This window comes from Amphiprion ocellaris, chromosome 9, assembly GCF_022539595.1.
Source record: "Amphiprion ocellaris isolate individual 3 ecotype Okinawa chromosome 9, ASM2253959v1, whole genome shotgun sequence".
NCBI classification, from domain to species: domain Eukaryota; kingdom Metazoa; phylum Chordata; class Actinopteri; family Pomacentridae; genus Amphiprion; species Amphiprion ocellaris.
In genome coordinates this window covers 16,563,420-16,590,759 of record NC_072774.1, presented here as the reverse complement: position 1 = coordinate 16,590,759, position 27,340 = coordinate 16,563,420, and the positions used below count along the sequence as shown (strand labels likewise).

At 38.5% G+C, this 27,340-nt stretch overlaps 1 protein-coding gene across 1 annotated transcript in view; it reads left to right on the top strand.

Annotated features, from left to right (window-relative positions):
• The window catches only part of mcl1b (MCL1 apoptosis regulator, BCL2 family member b), a 39,095-nt gene extending 13,092 nt beyond the window's left edge, over nt 1-26,003 (top strand). The window contains exons 4-5 of the transcript XR_008602795.1: nt 19,557-22,635; nt 25,526-26,003. The gene's annotated coding sequence lies outside the window, so the exon portion shown is untranslated. The remainder of the gene's footprint in view (nt 1-19,556; nt 22,636-25,525) is intronic.
• The last annotated feature ends 1,337 nt before the right edge of the window (nt 26,004-27,340 follow it).

Genomic DNA, 27,340 nt, shown 5'->3' with positions numbered 1-27,340 from the left:
AAACGATAATTAGGGGCTTTACAATAAGCTTTTGCCATTGTTTTGTCTCAAGGCCTTTCTGTGAATTTGGGTCATGGCTGCAGTCTTTCATCCTCCCCCATACATGACGATATGAGGGATTAGTGCACAGACAAAATAAGAGCAGAGCTGATAACCAAAGACACAAAGAAGGCCTGCCAGCTCTGGCCTGTCGCCTTCACATTACCAGAAAGAAAGCTGTTTGGTAAAGTGTTGATCCCGTGTTGTTAGTCTGTCATTTCATGGAGACAAAGAAAAGGTTGCTCATTGTGTTTTAGAAAACACGATGTGAAAAGATGATCCCCTCAAATTCTACCGTGAATGCTCATCTGATGGATTTTTAGAATTACGCATATTTGTGATATTTTCAGCGGTTTTTAATCCAGTGTGTTAGTGTCTTAATCCTACACTGGTAGCGTTCAATCAAAGGTCCTTTCTGCCAGAAAAGAGGTTTAGCAGAAGATCAAATGTGCCCATAAACAGTCATGTGTCTTGTGTGAGGTTCCTTTGAGTAATTTAAAAGAATAAAGCTTGAGATATTTTTCTTAATATTAACAATTTCCTAGAAAATAACAAAAACACTCACTTTCATTATTGTCCAAAAAGTTTTAAAACTTAGTGAGACACACTGTTGCCCTGACTAGCATGGTCCTTCATTACCATGTACACTTTGTAGTCTATTTTGACTCAACCAGCTGTAAATTCCCCCAACAGCATTAGAATAGTATTAATCCACAAGTGAAAATAGTCCTCAACAAATAGATTGTTTACATCTGTTTGACGAACGTTTGCTAGAAACTACAGTGACCAGCAGAAACCGTACCACAGATTAGCTTTTAAAATTTTCCACTTTTAGTAGGAATCAATGGGCTAGAGGGCTGATGGTCACATACAAGGAAAGTTAGAGCACTGAGAAACAGACTAAGACACTGTTGCTTTTGTTCTTTTTATAGGATTCGTTGGCAACAGAACAAAAAACAATATAGAAAAAAGTATGTCAAGCAAAGTCAGCTTTATTCTTTAGCACCTCAGTTTAATGTCTAAAATCAAAAATGTTAATGTAATGAACCAGTGTGATTGAAGTTATTGAAAAATGATCAGTCTGTTATAATTTTAACTGATCATGTGAACACTGTCTGCAGTTTTACAAAATAACATTGACAGTTTAATGTTTTTACTGCTACTGTACGACATTTTAATTGAAAAGAAACGGTTAATGATTAAGTATGCTGCTCATTTCCCCATACTGTCAATAGGGGAGATTAATAGATTCAACTGCAACATATTAAGCTGTGTGCACATGAAGAAAAAGCAACCTGAGTTCCATTTATTTTACTCTGAATGATCATTTATTCTCCAAATTAGCTTTCAAGATATACAAATTGGCTTAAGGTGCATTTACATTTGCCTTAGTGCATAAGTGATAAAAAAGACTTTTGTGCCCTACCCAGAGGCCTAATATGTGAGTTTAACAAGAAACTGATGGTTTAAATCTATCATGAAATATTCTGGTAAATGAAGCGGAAGCATATCAAGGCTGTGAATCTGATCAATAGGGTGAATGTGGGATCAAACTGTCTGAGAAATTACTGTGTGGGCGAATGTAAAGCAATTAGAATGGATCAGCATCAGTTAACTGATATGATCATTGACATGCTGCTTATACTCATGGTTGTCTTGGTTAATTAATGCTTAGCTTTCTAATTGCATATATGAATGGATGTGTCACAAACACAATAGCAACTGTGTATTGCTTTCTGTGTTTTCTAAGGCACTGCAACACGTGACCAGTTAATTTTGTTGTGCGCTCAACTGACAATACTGAAAGTTCGTGTGAAAGCACTGAACTAGCAGGTGCTATCTGGTGTGCTGTAGCATGAAATGTGTACAAATGTATGGAGCATGTTTGCCATGGGCTGTACACTATGTCATCTGATCATTGTGTTTGTGCAGGAGCTGTTGTTTGTACTTCTGTATTTGCCTGCTTCAACAATGAACCAAGACTGATTTTCATATTTCCATGTATTTTGAGGCACATTGAAGGTGTTTTTTTTCAACCAGTTGACGAGAGAATCGATATTTACTAGTTTAGCTCTAAAGAAAAAAAAACCTTCTGGTTTGTGCGAAGAGTTGACATACCTTCACTGCTAATTCACTTACTTGATGTTCTCGGAGTTTGTATCTCCTGGTCTGAGGCATAAGGAAGTCAAAAGAAAATTGTGTTGTCTGGATGAGGTTGCATTTAATTCCACGAGTGGAATGTGTTTCTGCATGACACCACATCTAATAATAAGTCATCTATTCCCATAGCAGTCACAAGTTGCAGCAATGGAAAAGCCACTGTAGATTATGCTGGTGTATGCATTTGATGTTCCATTTTCTGTCTGGATCTACTGTAGTTTTTGCCGTTCATTGATTGTGTTCACATGTTTACCAGGATCCAATGTATGAGGCTTGTCCTGGTTTTAATCATATTCAGGATTTGGTATTTACATGGAGCACATAGAAATCTGGTCATAAATATTGCCTTATACATGATAAATACTTGCATGTCGGTTATTAATTACTGTGGGCTGTTTATGCAGGCATCTTTGATGTTGACAACACAAACTAGCAATTTCATTTGACATTCCTGCAACTGGTAGTTTCACTTTGAACTAATTTACCTCTACAGCCACATAAGACAAGGTGGAGTTGACTGGTGGGATAAGGTCTTTGTAATGGAGGTCATTGACCCCAAGTGGAGAAAGAATCTAAGGAATCCTTTTACCTGGCGTGCAACATAGTTGAACTATTCATGAGACTACAGCGGAAACAGCAGTACGAGTTCTGCTATGTGCCACACCTGCTCAGGTAGTCAGGCGTGGTCAGAAACGAGGATAAGATGCACACATGTAACATTATTCCAGTTTCTTTCGAAGTACTCTTGTTAGCATAGGTGGGTTTCTCAAAACCAGGATAAAGGCTTATCCCGGTGTATGAAATCAGGATATTGTGTTTATATGCCAAAACACAAAAGCAGGATACTTTAAAACCCAAGTAGTCATCATGTGTGGTCCATTTAAATCCACAATCTACAAATGAATACTAGGATCCTCAAAATGTCTGTTCCTCTAGTGCATGGGTCAGCAACCTTAAACACTCAAAGAGCCATTTGAACCTGTTTCCTACAGAAAAGAAAACACTAGGAGCCGCAAATCCCTTTCAACATTTAAAATGAAGATAACACTGCATATATATCGTTTTTTTTTACCTTTATGCTATGTATACAAAAACTATAGTGTGTTGCATTTATGAAATCAATGCTGCTACAGAGAAAACAAAATTACATTAAACTTAACCCTATGAATATATGCAAAAAAAATTTAAAAATCTGGAAACAATTACACAAGCCATTGAACTCACAAATGCTTTTATTCTTTATACTACAAGTGTTGCTCGAGTTTTGACCTGCAAAAAATATTCTGAAATGGGAAGCAAACAGTAGCGTCCTCAGTTAAAATCCAGCATTTCATCAACCGATCCATCCACCCCGACCTCCTCCTTATGCAAACTTTATGCACAACATTATTACTATGGCAACTTAAAGGCTGCTGTCACTGTAACACTTGACTACAGGTCATATTAACCTGCTTGATAAAAAAAAACACTATTGAAGTTGATTTCTGAAAAAAACACCTAAACATACCTTTTTAACACTTTGGAGATGTAACGTGTTGGTGAGCTTTAGCAGCACTTATTTATGATGTTTCTTACCTTTGGACAAAACCATAGCAGCAGTTTAACCCTGCTTTTGGTCTTTTTACTAACGCCATCTCCATCTTCACTTCACAAGTATGAAAACTGAGACACTGAAGGACAAACTATAGCTATCGCTTTATGACAAACACAATAATCACAACAGATGCATTTTCAAAGGGGAGTTCAAGTACTTCACAAATACTACTTGTTGACTTCCTCTGCCTTTATGTTTGACAACAAAAATAAGCTGTGAAAAGCAAAGCCACCAGGGTTGTCGCTAGTAATGCAAACTAAAGTACCATCGTAACAATTTTGCTGAAAATATTGCTAATGTTCCCACTGGAACTGTGTATTTTTGAAAGTCTAACAACGTGTGACAAATGCCTAGAGGCGATTACATTGAAAATAAACTCCTACATGACAGTCACACAGGAAACTGTCAGAATATTTACTTAGAAGTGCGTGTTGTCAGAAATAGGCTATAAACAACAGCCTCCCACTCATATCTGCATGTGAACAAACAGACCTGTTCGCCTTTATGCTGCACACCCAAACTCCTTAGTAGAAAATGATGTCATTCCTCCTTTCAGCTCAACTAGTGTCAAAATGCATGACAGAAAGAAGTGGTTAAAGCTCTAATATTTTATGATTGTTCAATTTATGCCACTACTAAGCTGTATTTTGTTATTTTATTGCTGCTGATGCTGAGCAGATTCCTCTGATAAATCTGTGATAGGTTACCTGTCCTCTGTGGGAACAAATTGCTGTTCTGAGTGTGTTTGATCTTGAATGTGCTGCGTGCAGCATTTTATGCTTCTCTGAATTAACGCCACGCTTCCAGTGACCCCAACGGAACCTTCTCCCCTGCAAAAAGATTGTTGATGCTGCCTTCATTTTTGGATAAGCAATCAAAATTAGTGGCAGATACAGCTGAGATACATCTTCTAATGGGTAATTGAAAGAAAACAGGGGGTACTAAAAGAATAATTAGTCTTCATTATAACTTTAGATGGATGACATTGTACTCAAAAAATAATTCCTGGGTGATCTGATGTGTCTTTGTTGGAAACAGAGTCACACAGTATTGACATACAGCATATGTTACTCTGTGGTAGCAGCAACATGGGCTGAGGGTTTGTAGCATTCAAACCATATGTCTAAAGCACGTTCTGCTTTGAAAACACAAACTAACCGAACAGCGAAGGTCACCAACCTTTACCGATTCCAAAAAATAATAATGATATTTTGTTTTCTCCTAGAAAGCTTTTTTTTGTGGTTGATTCCTAGTTCATCTTACAAAATGTATGATGAAGAACACATTAAGCATCCCCCAAATCCCCTATTTTGAATATCTATGTCTGTGTTGGTGGTTGTAATCGAGCAGGTCAACAAGCCCCCTGAGCCTGCAACTAAAACATCCAGGTTGAACAGTATGACTTGGGGGAAATAGGTGTTGACTAACACTGCATCACGTTCTGGAAACACGATAGGCGTGAGACAAGGAGGATGCACTCCTGAGAAAACAGTCCCACGTGAGGACTTGGTGTTACATGCAGTGATTAATAATAGAGATAGTGTTCTCAGGCCGGTGGCACCGTGTGATTAAGGACATTCACACGAGGTCACGGAGAAGGAATCGTGAGAACTGATGCTTTTATGTCATCAAAATTCTCTATCTTTATTTACACACACAAAAAAAATGCAATGACCTCTGTAAATGTACACACATAAAGACGGGTAATATTTCGTATAGCTTTGGAGATTTGATGTTTTGTCAGGTTGATATTTGCTGTTTAGCATGCTAACACAAAGACTGTGAACATAGCACAAAGCAAGCGTAGTCTTAGCAGCAGCAGAGGCAGCAGTCGGTGCTTTGTTTGTGTGTCTGTGTGTCAACTATATTGTGTATTGTTTAACACTGAAGCTTATTGTTCTGTCAGACGTGTGAGGCCATTGTTATTCTCTCTACATCTGCCGGTATCTGAGATCTGATGGGGTCTGAGTGGCACAAATTATGCCATCAGTCCAAGCCCGGGTCCAAAATTTGTCTGTACAACCAGTCCACTAGACAAAAAATAGTGCACATTCTTGTGCACAGCATGCATATGTGGAATGTGTAGATGCCAATGGAATGGGTCCTACAGAGCAGATTAGAAAGTAGCATCATATATACTATCTAGCGCACTCTCTCAGATTTGAGCAGATGGTGAAATTTACATAACCCAAGCGGATCCCTGGGTACTCGCGGATGCAGAAAGTATAAAGCCATAAATATACTCTAGTGCACATGTACATAGATAGCCGCAGAGGCAATGGATGCGTGGTTGTTGCTAATATACTACTTTTCTAGTCTGCAGGAATCCACCTGGAAGACTCAATTCCATACATGCGCAGTAAATCATATCTACATAATCCATGCATGCATGCTATTGCCAAGCATGCAAACTTCTGCTCTTGTAGTGTAATTAAATCTGATCCACACATGGAGGGGTCCATGAGAGTCCGTGAAGGGAGATTACAGACTTTATGTCACGTGGACCCTTGCATACTTGCACACATTGGCTTAACAATGGCTTTAGAACAACTGCACATTCATAGAGTCTGCAGCTGTACATGTGCGTCTCCACAAAGGATTATAATCCTGGCTTGGCACAGATGACTCAAAAATGCACCTGAAATGCTTCTGTATAGACAGCATCAAGCCTGCTAAACATCAGCTGTGGGAGTGCTTGGAAATTCAAGCAGGTAAAATGAGGAAGAGGGCACAAAAATTCAAAATGAAGAAAGATCCAAGGCTCTCTTCTGGCAAAAAGTTTGAAAGCTTTTATTCAGATTACTCTTTCATGATGAAATTGTAAACACACAGACAGTGCTTGTGCATGTTTAAATACAGCTGGGTTGCAACAGCCTTCAGGGTGTGATCACAGTACCGTACACAGTATTTCTCATCAGAGGTTGCAGGAAGACTGCAAACACCTGAGCAGAAAGCTAATGACCTCACAGGTGACTTTCTGCTCAGGTGTTTGCAATCATCCTGCATTTACTAAAGGGGGATACTTTGCTCTCTGAAGAAAGCTGTTTGTGCTGCTATGCATGGGTAGTAATCCAGCTTTATTTTAACATGTACAAGCAATGTCTGTGTCTAACCTTCTGCTAAAAGAGAGGCTTGGTACTTTTTTCTTTTTAGTGTTACTTATGTAGCACCAAATAACAGTAAAACTCACCTCAGAGCACTTTACATACTAAGGTTAAAAATTTATAGGGAGAAACCCAAGAATTTCCCAGTTGAACAAGTACTTGGCAACAGTGAGGAGGAAAAACTCCCTTTTTAAATCAAGAAACCCCTGGCAGAATCAGATTTAGCGTGGGCGGCCATCTGCCTCAGTGAGGGAGTGCAGAGAGATAATATATGAGCAGTAAGATAGAACATACAATATAGCAATAAACACTGGGGAGGCCTGTAAATGCTGATTAGAAACATGCAGCTCTAAAGGCAGAGATACCTGCAGAAAGGTACAGGGCAAGAGAGGACAAAGCACCACAAACTACAGGAGAGAGAACACACAAAGTCAATGACGTGCAATGGCGACATTTAAATGCATGTAAAAGTCAGCAGAGGAAGACATTTGCATCATGGGTAAAGACGTTAGCATGCTATCACTGCTAGCATTAGTTTGTTCCATCTGCTTTTTCAGCTTTGCATTCCCTCATTTGACTCGATTGTGAGTCAGCACATGGTGTACAACTCAAACGTTGCTGCACTTATTGCAGGTTCCCGTAGGTTCTTTTCGTTGCCTGCAGAAAGCCTGGTCTTGCAGGTCTGCTGACAAACCCATGGTCTCTGTACCCTGGACTTGGAACCTGACAAGCCCAGGTGGTCACATGCAAGCCGCCTTAAGTGCACATAAACTACAACACATTAGCTCAGTGATCCAAGGTATTTTCAGGGTTCACTAAAGTCCAGCCCATCCTCTTCCAGCCCAGGAAAACAAGAGCTTAGCGCAAAGGAATGCAAAGAGTCCTTCAGTGGGCCTTGAAGGGGCTCCACAGCTTATATAAAGAGAGCAGGAGCAGTGTAGTGTTTCCCTGCCTGAGTTTCAGCTTGCAATCCTCCTTGTCTGAAGCTCTCTGGCTTGCCACTGCATCTTTTGTTCAAGAATGATAGAATTCACTTCATACTTTTTAGTGAAATAAGAGAGAGAGAGAAGCACACAATTCTTAACAAACATCATGAAACAGATTCAAATCTAGAAAGCCACAAGTGCACAGCCTGAATGTACCATGATACCATAGCATTTTGAACCAAAATTAAGGAAAAGCAATCATTTCCCTGCATTTAAACCAGCACAGGAATAGGAAAGAACCTTCATTCCTGTCCTGTCTGAAAGAACATTTTCTCCCTCTGGCATTGTCTGTTTTTTAAACATCATTTTTGTGGCTGTATAGATTACACCCATCAAATATCAGAGACTGCAGCCGAGCTGTGTCTCAAGCATACGGCATGCGCCTCGGGCTGCCAACATGTAAATGCAACCGATTTAGGATGATTTGTTTACCTGCCTGAACACATTTAGACTTAGACTGGTGCCATGTTTTCACAGGTCACAGTCATTTCCTTGTCATGGTTTAAAGTCATTTCCAGAAAAGCATGTTTTTTTGACAGCTTTTCTGTAAGACTGTACACAGCTGCCCCCACAGAAAAATTTCCCTGCTTCACCTTAAAAAAAAACAACAAAAAAACCCTCAACACCTTCAGTGTTTTGAATGAAACACCGGCCAACTTTTGCATCCCACACACATATCTGACTTAATTAAAGGTCCCGACACTGGAGTCTGCGGACGGGGGAAATACACGTCTCTGTTTAGAAAATGTGAGGCAGTGCTTGGCAGTCTCTCCCCGCATTCTTTCACTGTGCTCGCCCACGCTCTCAGCAAAACAGTGCCTCACAGTTTCATATTGCAGCTCCATAGAGCGACACTCCTACACAAGTTTCAGGTTTGCCTTTGGTGATAAGAGTGGCTGTGTTCAAATGATATTCCACCCTAAATCAATCTTTTTAAAATGAAAGACAACCCCCTTTGAACTTGGAAAGTCACTGAGAAAAGTTTATCCTGAGTTTCATCATAGAAAACAGAGTGTGAGCAGAAATGCTTGTAGCAATAACAACACTTCTGACTGGTATCTTTCAGAATAAAGGTCTCACAAATGTCAGCAGACACATTTGACAGAACGTGGATGAAAATGGTCGGAAATCCGGCAGTCTGACTATCTAATGCTTCTCCTTTTGAAGCATCTTGCTAGATTTTGTTAACTACACTGTTCCTTAGAGCTCGAGCACTAAATGGTGCGACGACCCTAGTGAATCCCATGGGTTTATTATTGTAAATTAAAATTTTTAAATTCATGCAAGCAGTGCTCAGGTTGAGTTTTTGGTGGATATATTAGAGGTTAGAGACAAATATGTTTAAGGTGGAGGACTTCTTGCTAAATTTGTTGGCGTTGTCACATTTCAAATACGTCATGAACCTATCAAGCTCACGAGCAGCGCGTGGATCACCTCCGGCTCATTCTTTGTTTGAATCAGCTCTGGACTCATTCATTGGCTAGCCTGATGAGACTAATTCTGGACTACTGGTTACTGTAAATTTGCATTTTAAATGGTTTCTTTCCCTGTCAACAAAATATCCGACTCTACGCTGCTACTTGTTAGCAAGTGTTCACATCTCTGTTCACTTCTCTTCAAAGTTTTCTTTCTTACTCATCAACCAGCATTCATTACATAAAAAAAACCATACACATAACATACATTAAAAAAACATTAAAGTTTAGTGTGTTGAGAAGAATGAGCATGGTAGTACACCGCATAAACAGCATGACAGTTTTCCTCGCTTGCAGTGGTTTTTGATTTTTTTAAAGAAAAGTTCATGCACATAATGGGATTAAAAACACCTTTTCTGAAAAAAATCAGCTCCGAACAGCATAAAACGTGCTTATTTTCTGTGATTTTTTTTGTGACACTACAAAAAGTGCACTTCATATTCACTTGAGAGTTAGATGTCAACATAACCAATGAGTAAGCTAGGCCATGTTTATTCCAATTTTTGTGTTTTTCATGCTGCTGTTCTTTTTTTTAACTGGAGGCTGGAGAAGAAGCTTTTTTTTGTTGCAACAATGGTTTCATTGTTTCAAAGTTTTATGGCTTTATATCTCACAGCAATCAATTTTAACTGGTGCACAGCCTCCAAACCTGAAACTAAAATCTTTTTTTTTTTTTTGAGGGTTATGAATGGCATTTTTATTGCCACTTTAAGAGACTCGTGATTCACCACTTTCTCACTGGTTTTGATGAGTCAGGTGGTGACCATGCGAACTGTGACTTCCTTCAAGTAATTAAAATTCTTCGGTGCTCTGTTTTGTGGTCAAGTTATCCGGTTGGATTAGTCTGATGCTTGTAGCATTGAACATTGTCCAGACTTCCCTCCCTTTATATAAGATTAGCCAGTGATGGTTAATCTGTCCAAGTTATGCATTTAGACGTCCTGTCTAGACAAAGAAATGGATGATGGATGGATGTATGATATTCACTCCTATCTTTCCACTTTGTCAGCTGTGCGGTCTGCTTTTTCTGCCGTTTTAGATCTTTCATGTTGTATTTGTCTGCATACAAGTTAACCGGTGAAGAACTGACTCCTGCTGAGTTTCGTTTCTCCCCCTTGTTCCTGCTCTCAGGAACACAGGAACAAATGAATGAACATCTAGTTAAGTGAGGTCTGCTTCCTGTTTCCAGATATCTCTTCCCTTCTGTCATAATCAGCTGTTTTTCTGCACCGACAGCATCATAAACTTTGGACCACATTAGTGTTGACTGCTTTTAAGCCATTACATTCCTCTTTCACCAACAAACTGTCTAAAACAGGATGTTATGCACAGCATGTCAGTCTTCAACAAGGATGTCTTCCAGTGCAGCTTTATTCTTCCTCTTGTTTTTTTTGTCCCCCTCCAGCTTCTCTATCAGCTGACTGTGTTTGCTTCCTCCTAAAGCAAATTTACTCTGTGTTGCATTTGAAAGCCAACTCACAAGAGCAGGCTTGTCTTTGGCAAAGTCATATACCTGTAAACGCATGTCAGCCCACAGCTCAGCCTTTCATTCCATCTGTTTCATCTTTTCTCTCCAAAAACAGTACTTTTTTATTGCTTTTTTACTTGTTTTTCCAATCACTAAGTCCGCTGCAAAACTTTAACACAAAGTATAAAGAAAGGAGCTGTTTGTTGCTGCGCTGTTTGAGAGGAATGGAAGGAATGAGGATTAGAACATAGGCGGACGTCACTCCAGAGTCTGAGAGGAAAAAAAAATAAAAATCTTGGGAACATTGTGTGCCAGTGTAACTCACATGAGTGTGTGTAACACTGCCACTGGATTTCCAGAATGGAGTGGGAGATTGTGTGTTTGTTTGGAGGCTATTTGAGCCTTGGATGGTTAAACAGGAATAGCAAGGGCTTCTGCTTTAGCTACAGTTCAGTAAAGCTTTTCAGCCTTGGCCTTTGTCCCTGCTTTGAATAGTGAGGTAAACTTTGAAGTGCCGTCCTTTAAAAGAAAAAGACAATTGAAAGGCAGCCGACCTACAGCTGGTAGTACAACTGCCGTTAGAGCCTCTCAAGTCAAGATCCAACCTGCTCTTCTCATTAGAGTTCGGTTTTTCCAGTTTTCCTTTTGTTTGGTGTACACAGGAAGGTGTGTGTGTGTGTGTGTGTGTGCTGTGTGTTTGTGTAATGACTCCTATACAGCATGAGGGAACAGCCGGTTTACAGCAGGGCTTTGGTGAATAATATTCCCACGCATTTCCCTAGCAAACAAGCCTTACAAGCAAGTCATCACCATAGAGATAAACAATCTCAGCTGACTGTGAAGGCAAACAGCATTTAAAGAGATACACCATTCCCAAGTGTCCAGAGCACACAGCAGCCCGCAGTGTAGGCAGTGTTTACATTCAGGATTAACTTCACCTTCTCATGTATACGAAAGAAGTCAAGGATGTTGCCTGCAAATGAAAACGTGCAGACATGGAATATACAAGTATATATAAGTACTTTGTATTGTGCTGAAAGTCAATTTTGAGATGCATAAATTTAAGTATTTCAAGTTCCTGAGTTCATCTAAACCACTACATTACTGAGGAAAATGTACTTTTAAACCACTATGCTTATTCAGCTTTAGTTAATATGCAGATTAAAAATATTGGCTTATAAAATGCAATGCTTCCTTTGCAGTCTAGTCTCTGTAATAGCTATAATATATAACAGGAGAGAAGACATGAAAATGGTATCTGGAACATTGCAGTTAGCAGCACATTGCGAATAACACGTTGAGATATGTGCAGACGTATTAGCTTATTCACAATTAGCAATAACAAGAAACACGTTATCATTCCTCTGTTGTTTCTGATCGCCTGTGCAATAGTGACTTTCTTTTAGCTCTGTTTTTGGTCTCCACCGATTCCTGAGGGAAATATCTGCTTCTTCTGCTGATAAATGCTCCTCTGTGTTCATCAGATAGTGTATTGGCAGCTGTTTGACATAGGGTAAGGAGTGGACGCACCGTTTTTACTGGAAACAATGCTTTATGGGAACAACCTGGGGGGAAACACAACAATGTTGCTGCGGGCCAGACAGCTAAACTGATTGAGGTGATAATATTCTGCAGATTCATCACTGCAAGCGCCTACGCTCTCATGCTGCCATTGTCATTATAAAATACTGATCGTCGGTTATAGGGGAGTATTTTGAAACTCTACTTTTCCCACTATTGCAAACATGTATGCAGGCTTTCACGCATGTGTTTGTGATTGGTTACAACAATGGTTGGAACAGGGCTGAGAGGAATTCATACGTGTACAAGCCACACATACGTATTTGTATTTTGTCGGAAAGTTTAAGGAAGCAGCTTATCTTTAAATGTCGGTTCTCTTCTTTACCGTTTTTTTAATTTCAGTTAATCATTAGAAAACAACTGATTACTAATTTCTATTTTTCCTGTGCTGGAATCAGAAAGCCTTTACGTGCACACTGGGTGCATTCATTCATTAAGGAAATGATTTAGTTTACTGATAGAGCTATTATAAAGGTCAAGTCTGCTATTATGGGAAATATTTCCCTCCCTACTGCCACCACCTGCTTGCTCATTGAGTATCCAAAGACAAGTTTGGATTGTTGGGTTCTCTGTTCTTTTTTTAAAATTTGTACGGTCTTCACTTTGTGCTATGGGATGACATATGGTGTGAATGGACGCTACATAGATAAAGCTGAATTGGAAATTAAACTGAATTAAATCTAGTTTTAAACACTGCAAAGCTCCCTAAAGCTCTAGTGTTTGTAGGGATGGAATTTCACTTCCCTGCTGCATTAACTACAAAAGAAGATTGACCAAAGGCTGTCTTACTAAGCTGTTTTAGCCAACCATCTCCAGTAAATGCTATAGTCATTTCTGCACTGCCACTGCTTGTGAAGGCCAGGCATCCTCAAAGAGGATGGGGTGCAGTATTCTGGAAAAAATTTAAACATCAGGCACTCATCAAGAGATTGTCATAACTGTAGTATTTTAGGATATTGCAACAGTGATGATCTCTTGGATTTTTGTCAAATATTTTAATGATTTGTCTATAAAGTGAGTACACAGGCTTGAGTGTAGTCATACCTGTCTGTGATCAGGTTATAATGCAGTAACACAAATGAGGAAAAAGCATAGTGTGTAAAAAGAGCTTTGCAGCAGATACTTTAAAAATTATTTAGTTTAGATTTGCTGATGACTCTAGCAACTGGTTATTTAAAGACAAGTTTGTGTCAGTATTTAGCTACTTATGAGTGGCAGATTTACCCTCTATCTCAAAGAACCAAACAGACTGCTACACATATTGGAAAAGAATCACCTACTCCACCTTAAGTTTCTACTAAAAACAGTTAACACCTCACTGCAACTGCGTCATTAATGCGCTAAACATGTAGTGACTATTGTGAAGAGTCACAGGAAACAGAATGCATTTCTCACATTGAGAAAGCCTCTGTTTCTATATATGTACATAAATACTCAACTTCTCCATTGAATATTTTATTGAAGGCCAGGGTGTAGTCAGACTTGAAGAGTGGAAGCTTCACCTTCAGGTTCAGTTGTCTCTTAACCTCAACAGTTGGTTAGCTGGTATGGCATCACGCTACTCTTATTACTCCTTTTTTGGGAAAGGGTGCATCTTCAGTGATGACTTCAGGCTGCACTCGTGGGTGTCACCTACCAGTTTAACCAATAACGTTATAAAGTGACCTCAACAATTCTCTCTTTCTGTTTGTCAAGAAAGAAACCTTCCACTGTGTAATGGCCCACTTCAACATCATGTTTCATCCTGCTTCCATGGGATTCTAATTAGCATTTTAGAGGCATGCATATGTAGGTCAAAGATTTTAGAGCACAGCAGGTGGCTGAGTAAAGAAATCATATATTGATGTGTCTATGTATTTAAAACTATTGAACCTTAATGTGCCTATAAAGTCTAAATAGATTCACCTCCACACCTTACTATTTGAGAGTTTAGAAAGTTCTGAAAAAGGCACCCATATCAGCTGCAAACCATCCCAGTGCATGCTGGAGCTCATGGTTTAATTACATTAACAGAGCTATATCATCAGCAAAAAGTATAAATGCAGTTCTAAGGTTAACATACTGTGAACACTTCACTCCTTGGCTGTGCTGGCATTTTAGACACAAAAGTAGCAAACAAAATCTGCAACAAGGGTAACCCCTGTCTGAGCCTCACACCCACTGAGAATTTGCTTAATTCCCTGTTTTGAATACAGACACAGGACAGGAAAAGCATTGCATGGCTCGTCTGAGCAGCCCCACATGGCACCACATCTTGTTACATAAACCCCCACAAAACACCCAAGGGGGCCTAGTTGGTGGCCCTCTTTGAGCTTTAAAAACCACCTTTAGACTCCCATGACCTCGTCAGTAGCTTTGTAAGAGTACAGCTTCCCTCAAGAAGGCTCTGCATCATAACAGCAATCACAATAATTGAGATAAAGTATTCGAAATGTCAAAATAATTAGTGCAGAGTGGAATTACATAATGAACGAAATTATTCAGTATTTTAATTATGTTAAGTACAATCAACAATAAAACCTGGTAGTTTTGAGACAAAACAAGCCAACTGTACACAATATTTGAAACTAGTGGACTGTTAAAGATGTTTCAACATCAGCGCAACAGAAAGCGCTGAGGTGGAGTGCCTGGCTGGTTAGTGGCCCGTATCAGCTGGTGTTTTTTCGGTGCTGAGGAAAGTACCTAAAAGTTGGTGACAGTTTGAGAATCCTGTGAACGGAAAACTGCAACCAAGACAAATTTGTTGACCTATCCTGACCTCGATTTACTGATAAATTTGACTGAGTGCAACTGAGAATGCTGCAGCTGTGGCCTGAAAGACGTGGCTATGTCAAAGCTTGTTATTACAAGAGGTGCGTCTCTTCTTGTAAGTCAACATAAATTAAATAAAGAAAAAGAACGGAAGGAAGGGCTAAACAGGGTTGTGTTTATAATTATGAAAGGCTATAAAAAGCAGCTTTGTGTTCCTGGTTTTTGTCTCCATCATCGTTGCCATGTGCTTGTTGCTCTTGTGTCTCCACACTGTGTATGTGGTGCTATGACGTGCACTTTCTTGGATGTTTTGGCATTAAACTCTGGAAAATATTAAAGTTACCACAAGTTATGACTTCCTGAGTGTCAAAAGATATCTTAATTTGATAGAGCCACATGATTTTTAATTACTATAATTCCACAGTGTAAAATACAGTCTCCAATGTAAATGAGGACCAGTCTCAACAAAAATTATCCTCAATAGGTAAAGATGATAATGAAAAGATACAAAGTACACATCTGCAAAAAAACTAACAAAAAACAATGCACATCTCTGCACCAGAACAAAGCTGAAGCATTGCAAAAAAATATGCATTGAAGAATTGCATGCAACTGTGAGATAGATCTGCAATTTAATTCAATAAAGCAAATTCAGTGATGCATATTAATAGATTTAAATATGTGACACAATAACAAAGTAATTTGCATTCCCTCTCTGGTCATCGTTTAACCCCTTAAACTCATCTGTGTATCAAAGTTACATACCTACATTTTTTCCCCATGAAAACAATCTCTTCATACCTTACAATGGCCAAGATGTAACTCTACATTGTAGCTACCTTTACAATCTGCCGATCTATGAAGTCCCTGCATTTTTGTCCAGCCATCCCTCTCCTGGTTGCTGCAGCTCAAGCGCACCAGCTCAAGCACACCAGCTCACTTACAACTCTTCACTGTGAAACTCTTCTATGCTACACAACGGTAAATTGTAATATTGGTAATGCTCTAAGCCATCCATTTGTCTTCTTCCATTTAGCCATGGTTAGGTAGCAGTAGCAGCAGGCTAAGCAGAGTTTTTCAGACAACCTTCTTCCGAGCATCGTTTTCCAAGCTCTCCTGGGGAATCCCAAGGTGTTTGTAGGTCAGATGAGATGTGCAGTCTTTCAGAATGTTTTGGATACCTTGGGGTCTCCTCCCAATTGGTTGTGCCCAGAATGACGAACCACGACCACCGCACCATGATGCTCTGGCACCAATCCATCTGTTGATGTCACTTTGTTTGCCTGTCACTCATAAATAAGATAATGAGATACTTATGCTTATTTGCTTGGAGTAGCAACTTACCCCCAAACCCAGAGAAAGCAATCAACTGATTTCCAACAGAGAATGATGGCCTCAGACTTGAAGGTGCTGATTCTCATCCAAGTTACTTCACATTTGGCTGCAAACCGTCCCAATAAATGCTACAGGTCACAGTTTGGTGAAGCCAACAGAACCACGTTATGTGCAAAAAACAGCGACATGCCTTTAAGGTTGTATCATTATTCTTTAAAATTCTTTTCCGACAGTGTCATGAGTTGAAAACCAATTCTGTAGCTGATCAATGATTTGAGAAGCCCAACCTCGCAGGTTGACATGATTGGTCTTTCAGGTTTGTTACGTACAATATCCTGGAAGTCTGAATCCATGTTTTTGAGACTGTCATTGGTACATCGCAGTTTCTTTGCTGAAATGTTCAGCCATGGCATTGACTGGTTATTTTGCAGAAGATGTAGCTGTGTATTAAAAACCACTACATGGGCATTTTCTTTTCAGTGTCTTAAATCTCTTTGTAGTCACAATCATTTCAAGTCCTTATAAGGGACTGTAGACTGAAATTCTGCCCACAGAGGTAATCATGATTACGCCAGTTCTTGCTCACTATTATAGGTTTGTTAGAAGCAGTTTTTAAACTCCCCCAGCATGTAACAGCAGCTGTCTGTGGTGGAGCCCAACAGCTGAGAGAGGATCAAGGCTCTGAAAAGCTGGATGACAGCATGCGCTCTAAATAAAAGGCTCACATCATGAGTAACTGGGATTGCACAACAAGTTAAAGACCATTTGTGTGAATTATTACCTGTCACGTTATATCCCTTTAACCTATATTTAGATGAGGAAGGGATTTGCTGAGTTCACCTGCTGCTTTCTGGGATTTTTTTTTCTAATTCCCATTTAGCACACACAGCAAATACAGTCAGCTGTGGAGTGATGAGGTTGGTGTGATGCTTGTTGATCAAGGGCACTTGAGCAGAAGCTGTAGCACGTTAGAGACAGGAAGGAGTCCGAGCCAGAGAGAATCAGTTCAGCAGCTTGGCATAAATCATATTGGCCAAGGCTGAAGTGCAACAGTTTATATTTGGGAAAAAGACAAACAAGGCTAAGCAAGACTAAACAGGAGTCAGCCACACTAGCAGCTCTGTCAGGCTTTATTTAGGCACAGGATTGCCTACATCAGCATGCTAATGTGGTTGCAGTGAAAAATAGCTGAGGACACAAAGTACAGATTTGGATGTCTGTAGTTTTGCAGTCAACTGGCCTTAGAAGTTTGAATGGAGATGGCGCACTAGACGTGGCATCATCAAGGCTTTTACAATTCATCCTTAGTGAGTCAAAATCATTGCCAGTATCAAAAAGTTGTTAAAATACTGTACTCAGAACAGCAAATGGCAACTTCATGGTGAAAGTCTTGGATCACCGAGGATAGTGGTGGACAAACCAACACTGCCAACTCTCAAATCATGCTGCCTGAATAGCTAAGAACCAGTGGCTCTGGCTATTTCTTCAAATGCCTAATTCCAAAAAGCACACGGTCTGATATATTTGAATTCCAAGCTGATCACAAAGTGAATTCCTGCTTTTTTGTGACTGAAAGACATGGCAGATTACACGGTGGATACTGACCAGTTAGCTGGCGAGGTGTAAAAAAAAAAAAAGGCCTCTCATCTTTTATGCTCAGTGATCATTTCGTTCCCAATTTCTCCCACTAGAAATTGGCTCGAGTTAGTTATTTTCAGAATGGTGTATAATCTGATTTGGGAATAAAACCAAAAGGTCGGACCTCTTTCATCTGAGCAGACTATGTCCATTGTCTCTCAAAAGCAAAGGCCACAGTGGCATAATGTTATAGTGCATAAAGACTTCTGCAGAATGATGACTTCTTTTAACAATCACCACAATTATTTCAATTATATCAGTTGAAATACACAGTTTTTGTGGAGCTCATCATTATTTGGCATCTGGAGTCATGCAACTCCTTCTTCTTTTCCCCATCCTCAATGCTGTTGACCCCGTGTTGACTTTTTGCCTACTAAAATCTGTGACATCAGCAGCCCGTATTGATGACTGGCTTGTTGATATGTGCTACCCATGACCCAGACTGACTCTTTGTTTCCTGCCAAAACACAATGGCAATTGGTGGGTTGAGGTATTACGATGATGAAAACCAGGGAAAGCAAATGGAGAAGAAAGCAATGCACAAAGACGACACAGCCACTGTAAAGTTTTAAGAAAGAAATATCAAGGGAACTACATGTGATTTCTTCTTCTGCAGTGGTCTTGCTGCTGTAGGACTAACACAGAGCACTGAAAACTCTTGCAAGGATGCACACATAAGTTGTTGCAGAAGTGTCACCTGTATAAGCACGTCAGTTGCAATGACTGAAGTGTGTACTTCACACTGTATACCAACTTGTAAGTGCATTTTCCTTTTTCCTGTGTGTTCTGTGTGTGTGTGTGCACCTTGATTTCACTTTAGACCAGTTTTTCGAAACATATTGTTTGGATCAGTTATCAATCGCAACCAGAAAGCTGCACACACCTTTCTGCACACACCCCAGAGTCCAGTTGTTGAAAGAACATTTCAAACATGCTACGCCAAGTGCAATTTGGCTGTGGTACAACCTATCTGCAAAGCTGTAAAGACAAGGACAGATTAAACAGTGATCACAGAGATGATTTACAGTCATGCTTGTGCAGCACACCCATGCCATCCTGAGAAGCTGAGAAAACAGAAATGCATTTTGCACACAAGGTTGGTGCTTCAAACCCGGATGTTTCCGAGCCTTAACAGCTTCATAACTGATCGGCATGAATATACCGATTAGCTGGCATCATTTCAAATGAAAACACTTCTAACGTCTAATCAGTGTGCTCACATGGTTGATTAATCATTTCAGAATAAACCAGATAGAGATGGAATGAGGCCTTAAATGCATAATTAGTATCAGCAGGGTCACAGTTTCAAAGCATTTGCATGCCAGCGAAAGGAACTTCTTCAACAGTTCTGATTGTGAGTTGGTGTATAATCTAAAGTACTTGCAGAGGAATGGTGTAATAATCTGTATTTTCTACCTTTTGCAGGTGATGTGATGTGAAGACCAATGTTCTGCCAATGGAATGAAAATGTTATCAAGGGGAGAGTGCATCAGCTCGATAAACTCGACCGTCACTGTGCATTTCTACAGTGCCATCAACTTCTGCAGCTTCCATCCATCACCATCTGATTGAATACTGTTATTATATATAGTGATAAAACACAAAGAAAGCCTTGACATTTGAAAGTTATGACACAAGTTCTGCCCCCTATTCATTGCACCTATTACTTACGTCTGGGCTTTATGAGAACACATGCTCTTTAGTAGTTTTCTTTATTACATTTTTACTTCATAGCCAATTGCTTAACCGCACTGTGAAAGAGTTACTGTACTTCAATAATCCTCAGTCCTATTTAACCATGCAAAAGTTTTTGTTTTATCTGCTAAAGCTTTGTCATCTATTTCCATCCAACTGCAATGGAAAAAATTGTCAGTTTGTTTTTGGTGCTCACAGGCCTGAAAATTTGTATTTAAAACATTGAAGAGCAACTTGTCTGTCCAGAAGCAGTGTTGTCTGCACACTCTGTATAACTTACAGACTTTACTGTGAACACTGTTCCCATGAAACTACTGTCTAGTTGAGAAACAGACCCAACGAAAGTTAACAGCATTCTTTATTAACCTGGTTATTGGTTGTTCACATTTTTTGGTAGGTTTTGTGGTGCACAAATGAAATTCCATTTAAGTAGCTTTGTTGCATTTGGGAGGCCGTAGGAGTTTTAATGTCATATAACACTTTCTGCATATTCACTTATTTTCCTCAGAAAACTTTCACAGAACAATTTGGAATTTGATAAACATACAAATTTGCAGGTTTTAAAAATTGAAGCAACTAATAGCTATGTGGTGAATGAATTAGGTTTAAGGCTTTGTTAAAAAATGAAAAAAAGAAGAAACAAAAAAAAGATAAACCTAACAAAGTCAAAAGTGGCAACTCAGAGACTGAATTCAGAATATTAATTTCGATGTTCCCGTTTTAAGTTTATCCTGATTTTGCTTTAAAATCATTTATATTTTATTGTTTGAAATTAGAGTGTGTGTTACATTATTTATTGCAGTTATTTAACAGCAGAAAACAATAATTTTATTCTCTAAATCAGAGTATCACACCTCTGCGGTCCGTGTACGGATCTGGTAATTGGATTTTCCGTTCTGAAATGGGTATTGAAAAACAAAAAACGAGTGGTTATTTGATTTTCGTTTTAAAATACAAAAATTTAAGTTGAAATACAAGGCGTTTTTCCTTTTCATGATCAAAAAGGGATATACGATTTTTTTTTAAAAAATGCTTTGATTTTGGTTTTATATTTAGAATAACAAGAAAGTAAAATCAGTAAGAGACAGAAACGAAAAAAAGGTCCGTTTTTTCATTTTCTGAGACCGGAAGTGGTCATTAGCAAGTGTGGAGCCAAACAGAGTACGGTGCATAGACTGTATATAATTTTTTTTTCGTTAGTTTTCATGGTCAAAATGAGAGATCAGGTGGCCGATCTTAAAATAAATCAATATTGATTTTTTTTTTACAGAGCGTTAAAGGTTTGCGAAGCCAGGGGGCGGGACTACTTGATTGACAATCTGGTCTGGAATGATTGACAGGTCCTATGGAGGAAGCAGCAGAGACTCTGCTCTCCTCGTTTGGATTAATTCTGATATAATAACTGTTGGTTTATTTATCAGTGGAGCAGCACAACATTTTCCACAGACAGTTTTCCTGCCCGTTGGCTTGTTTTAACCAGTTTTCTACCTTCGGCTGATTCTACCAGCAGACACTGAAAGGACTCTGATAGTTCGGTAAGTAAATGTTTATTTTCGTATCGGTGCCGCTTTTAATGCACTTTATATGCAGCTTTAGTGTCAGATGTAATGTGTGCCATGCACTCCAGATGTTGGTGGAGTTTGTTTCAGTGTGTGTTGACCAGAGAAGAGAGTTAACATAGTAAATATTAGCTTTAATGTTAGCGATGCTAACCGAGCTAGCTGCTCAGTCATAGTCTGATTAAAGCTAACGTAGCATCAAGCTGTTTATGTTTACATAAACAGCTGAAGTGTGTTGTGTTCCTGTAATGTGGTTCATTAAGTTCATAAAACTGTGGCTGGTTTACATTAATGTAATGTTCAGGAAACTTAAATGTGATTAAAACAGTAACGTTAATATTCTAGTTGTCAGTAATCCGCTTTAATTTGACACTAAAACAGACTCTGATAGTTTTAAATGACATCAGTTTCATTAATTTGTTGAAAATTGTCTAATTTGTTGTTATGATGTTGCTGCTGATTCATTAAAACCAGATGATCCATGTTGAAGATACGTTTAGTTCTAGTATCAGAAGTACAAGAAGGAAAATGTAAGTTTAGTTCTGCTACATCAAAGATTTCAGGATTAAAATAACTAAATGAGTCTTTATGCCTCAAACTTTATTTTTGCAATAAAGAAATAATGAAATAATCACAGATAATAAAAATATAAATAGCAGAGAAAACCTGAGAGAATATTTTCCTGAAAAGTGTGTGAAGGAAAAGCAGCTTTTTTATCCTGAAAGATCAGAATCAGCTCCAACATCTGCATCTGACAGCATCAAGTCAACCAGAAAGAAAACAAAAAAGAAAATGACTTCTTTCTGATCACATCTGTTCCGCTGCTCACAGTCTGCTGATGCTCACATTCTTCACATTTATAGTCCATTTTTAAAAGTTCAGCAGACAGGTGGTCTGCTTTGGAGTGTGACGATGTCGTCGGTGATGTGGAGAGTGAAGTTTCCGTTTCACCCACAGCGTGCTTTATGGCAGCCGGGTCAGACTTGATGTTTGAAATACTGACCGACAGCTCAGATTTAACTGTCTGTAGTTCCGTTTTGATGGGCGTCACTCAAAGTCGCCAGGAGCTGGGTCTTTAAAATAACCGCCATCTCGTTACAGAGTGAAAGTAGCAATTCCTCCTTAAGGTCAGAGATTGCAGCATCTGAGGGCCTCTTCAAAAGAAGACATAGTTGATGAAGGTGTTCTGGAGCAGGACCAGAAAGACCACGACCAAGCAGCCTTGAGATCTTAGGCAGCATCTCCCTCAGGTGGGTGTCAACGCTGTTCACAGTCAGGTCGGTGGTAATCCCGTCAAGAAACAAAACAGAAAAAAATCTAGATTATAAATCAACATGTAACTAAAGCACTGTGTAGAACGCCATAGTATAGCATGTGGCTCAAAAAACGTCATAGTATAGCCTTTGGTCCAAAAAACGTCATAGTGTAGCATGTCGCTCTTGAAACGTCATTGTATAGCATGTCCTCCAAAGAACGTCATAGTATAGCATGTCACTCTAAAAACATCATAGTGTAGCATGTCGCTCTGAAAACGACATAGTATAGCCTTTGGTCCAAAAAACATCATAGTGTAGCATGTCGCTCTGAAAACGTCATAGTATAGCCTTTGGTCCAAAAAACGTCATAGTATAGCATGTCGCTCTAAAAACTGGAGTGTTTTTCACGGCCTCTTTTACATTACTTCATCATATAGCATGCTTTTACAACATGTTGAAAAATTGCATTTTATTTTCGACATAGTATACTATGGCGGGTTTTTTTGCGCGAAAATTCATGATGATTTTTTTCAAAGAGAACCTTTCTGGAGTGTTTTTCACGGCGTCCTTTACATTATTTCATCATATGGCATGTTTTTACAACATGTTGAAAAATCGCATTTTTTTCGACATAGTATACTATGGCGTTTTTTTGCACGAAAATTCATGATGATTTTTTTTTTCAAAGAAAACCTTTCTGCATTGTTTTTCACAGCCTGCTTTACAGTATTTCATCATATAGCATGTTTTCACAACGTGTTGAAAAATGACATTTTTCGACATAGTATACTATGGCGTTTTTTTGCACGAAAATTCAGGATTTTTTTTTTCAAAGAAAACCTTACCATAGGGTTTTCATGGCCTCCTTTACATTATTTCATCATATGGCACATTTTTACAACATGTTGAAAAATCGCATTTTTTTTTCGACATAGTATACTATGGCGTTTTTTTGCGTGAAAATTTATGATTTTTTTTTTTTTTCAAAGAAAACCTTTCTGGCGTGTTTTTCACAGCCTGCTTTACAGTATTTCATCATATGGCATGTTTTTACAACATGTTGAAAAATGACATTTTTCGACATAGTATACTATGGCGATTTTTTGCGCGAAAATTAGATTTTTTTTTCAAAGAAAACCTTACCATAGGATTTTTCATGGCCTCCTTTACATTATTTCATCATATTGCACATTTTTACAACATGTTGAAAAATCACCTTTTTTTTCGACATAGTATACTATGGCGTTTTTTTGCACCAAAATTCATGTTGATTTTTTTTTCAAAGAAAACCTTTCTGGAGTGTTTTTCACGGCCTCCTTTGCATTATTTCATCATATGGCATGTTTTTACAACATGTTCAAAAATGACATTTTTCGACATAGTATACTTTGGCGTTTTTTTGGCGCCAAAATTCATGATGATTTTTTTTCAATGAAAACCTTTCTGGAGTGTTTTTCACAGCCTCCTTTACATTATTTCATCATATGGCACATTTTTACATGTTGAGAAATCGCATTTTTTTTCGACATAGTATACTATGGTGTTTTTTTTTGCGCCAAAATTCATGATGATTGTTTTTCAAAGAAAACATTTCTGGAGTGTTTTTCACAGCCTCCTTTACAGTATTTCATCATATGGCAAGTTTTCACAACACGTTGAAAAATGACATTTTTCGACATAGTATACTATGGCGTTTTTTGCGCCAAAATTCATGATGATTTTTTTTTCAAAGAAAACCTATCTGGAGTCTTTTTCACGGCCTCCTTTACATTATTTCATCATATGGCACGTTTTTAGAACATGTTGAAAAATTGCATTTTTTTTCGACATAGTATACTATGGTGTTTTTTTGCGCCGAAATTCATGATGATTTTTTCAAAGAAAACCTTTCTGCAGTGTTTTTCACAGCCTGATTTTTTTTTTCAAAGAGAACCTTACCATAGTGTTTTTCACGGCCTCCTTTTAATTATTTCATCATATGGCACGTTTTTACATGTTGAAAAATCTAATTTTTTTTCGACATAGTATACTATAGCGTTTTTTTGTGCCAAAATTCATGATGATATTTTTTTCAAAGAAAACCTTTCTGGAGTGTTTTTCACAGCCTGCTTTACAATATTTCATCATATGGCATGTTTTCACAACACGTTGAAAAATGACATTTTTCGGCGTTTTTTTTTTTGCGCCACAATTCATGATGTTTTTTTTTTCAACGAAAACCTTTCTGGAGTGTTTTTCACGGCCTCCTTTCCATTATTTCATCATATGGCACGTTTTTACATTTTTTTCGACATAGTATACTATGTCGAGAAAAAAATGCGGTTTTTCAACATGTTGTAAAAACGTGCCATATGATTAAATAATGTAAAGGTGGCCATGAAAAACACTATGGTAAGGTTTTCTTTGAAAAAGAAATCATCATGAATTTTGGCTCAAAAAAAAACGCCATAGTATACTATGTCGAAAAAAAAAAAGAGATTTCCAACATGTTGTAAAAACGTGCCACAAAACGTTGTTTTGTCCCGGCTGTCTGAAGTAGGTGAGGAGCAACACCAAAACAGTCCAAACGCTGGTTTCCAGAGGGTTAGACGAGTATTTATTTGAAAGAGGAAGTTTACAACAACACAACATGTGAGGGGGTTAAAAGCAAATGGGTGTTAGTAAAACAAAAATAAATAAACAGAACTAAAAGTGAACTTCATGTTGACATTGATGGGCATTCCAACCAGGAACAAAGTAAAAGATAATCAATACGAAAAAAAACTCTTCCTGTTCACCTCTTAAAACCCAAAAACACACCGCAGTAGCATCCTAAACTAAAACTACCAATGGGTTCCCTGTTTTCCTTTCTGAACAATTCAAAGGTCCCTCTCTATCTCCCCAGACATCCACCAACCACTGGAACACATCTCCAAAGTTCTGCTGGGCCAGCTCAGCTTCCCGTCAGAAGAAGTGCAGCCACCTGCCAGATGAAGGAGCCTTTTGAGAGGCAGCTGGCATCGTGATTGGACTGTACTTTGGTCTGTTCCAATCCAGCTTCAGTTCCAGAGACGGCAGGCGGGACGAGTCAACGGAGGCCGGGTGGACGAAGGCATGAAGCTGAGTACAATCCAGAAAACAACAGAGGAGGAGAGCAGCGGCCAGAACAAACAGAGTAGCATGGTATGTCTCTTAGAAAACATCATAGTATAGCCTTTGGGATGAAAAAACGCCATCATATACATCGTATATTGTACAAATAACAAGTCAAAGGAAAGAGACATACATTGTAGAATTGTAGTAATTGTGGGCTGACTGATTTACTGATTATCAGTATTTTATTTTTTACTGATTTATGGTAATAAATACATTTAAAAATGGTGCTTCTTTGTCTCTGAACCTTTATCTACCTGTGGTCGCTCTGTCTTCTGGAGTGATTTGATTGGTTATACGTCACGAATACAACTCCTTTAACTTAACATCTGTAAACAAAACAAAAACGTATCAACAACGTTTTCTGTTAAAGTTTGTGTTATTCTAAGTTTAACTCCAAGATTTTAAATACTTTCATGTACTGCAAATGAATATCTACTCCAAATGTCTCACTAATAATCATTATCAGCCTTAAAAACCCACAAAACACCTCTTTATACTCGACCACACTTAGTACAGTCCGGTTCCCCCTTCTATAAATCTACTTGGAATCATCCACTTCCTGTTTGTCAAAGTGGCCTTCTACCTGGACAGGTTTTGTTGGAGCTCATGCAACAAACATTTTGGGTAACTGCACTTTAATATGGATGGATGACACTGAATTAGAGTCTGTTTTAATGAGACTGAGTTAAGATGTGAAGCTCTGTCATTAAATAGTAAATTATTTCTCAGAATTCACAGAGAAAAGTCTGAAATATTTGCTAGGTTAGCGTCCCACATGTTCTTTGGCTCAGCTAAAGCTAACTCTCTCCAACTTCTGGATCTCTTGAGGTGCTTGTTGTTAAAATATCTTGCTAGAGGTGCTGAAGCTCAGAAAGTCTGAGATGTTTGTTCAAAATAAGCTCATTCTCAAGTCATACCTGAACTGTGCTCTTTTGTTTGAACTTTCCCTAAACTTAGGAGTTAATAACAGAGCAGCACATCCAGACTGAGTCTCATTTATGTAGATATTAAACTTCAGTGTCATTCATTGATGTTAAAGTGCAGTTTTTCAAATGTTTGTTGCACATGCTCCCGACCAAACCAGTCCAGGTGGAAGACGATGTGAAGAGAAAGCTCCAGAGGATGAATATCACACATTTACGTTGGAAATAAATGTCCTTTAATTAGACATCGTCATGCAAAAGTTGGATTTCCCTTTAATGATGTTCAAATCTTTGTTGAGTGTTTTGTTGATGTTGGTTTCTAAATGTTTTCTGACACTCGGCCCCAAAGATTAAAACCTTCTACGGCTCACAAGCTGCAACAATTCACACATTATCAAGTATCTTTCTGACTAAACTAAGATAAAAAGTGAAAAACTGCCTGATTCCTGCATCATGAATGTAAATCTTTTTGGTTTTTATGACAGTAAACTGAATATATTTGGGTTTGACATTTTATAAACCAAAACAAGAAATGAATTACTGGAGAAAACAATCAACAGATTAATGGACAAAGAAAATGTGTTTTCCAACATATATGGCTGAATTACTCCAACATTACAAGATACATACATTTTGAATTC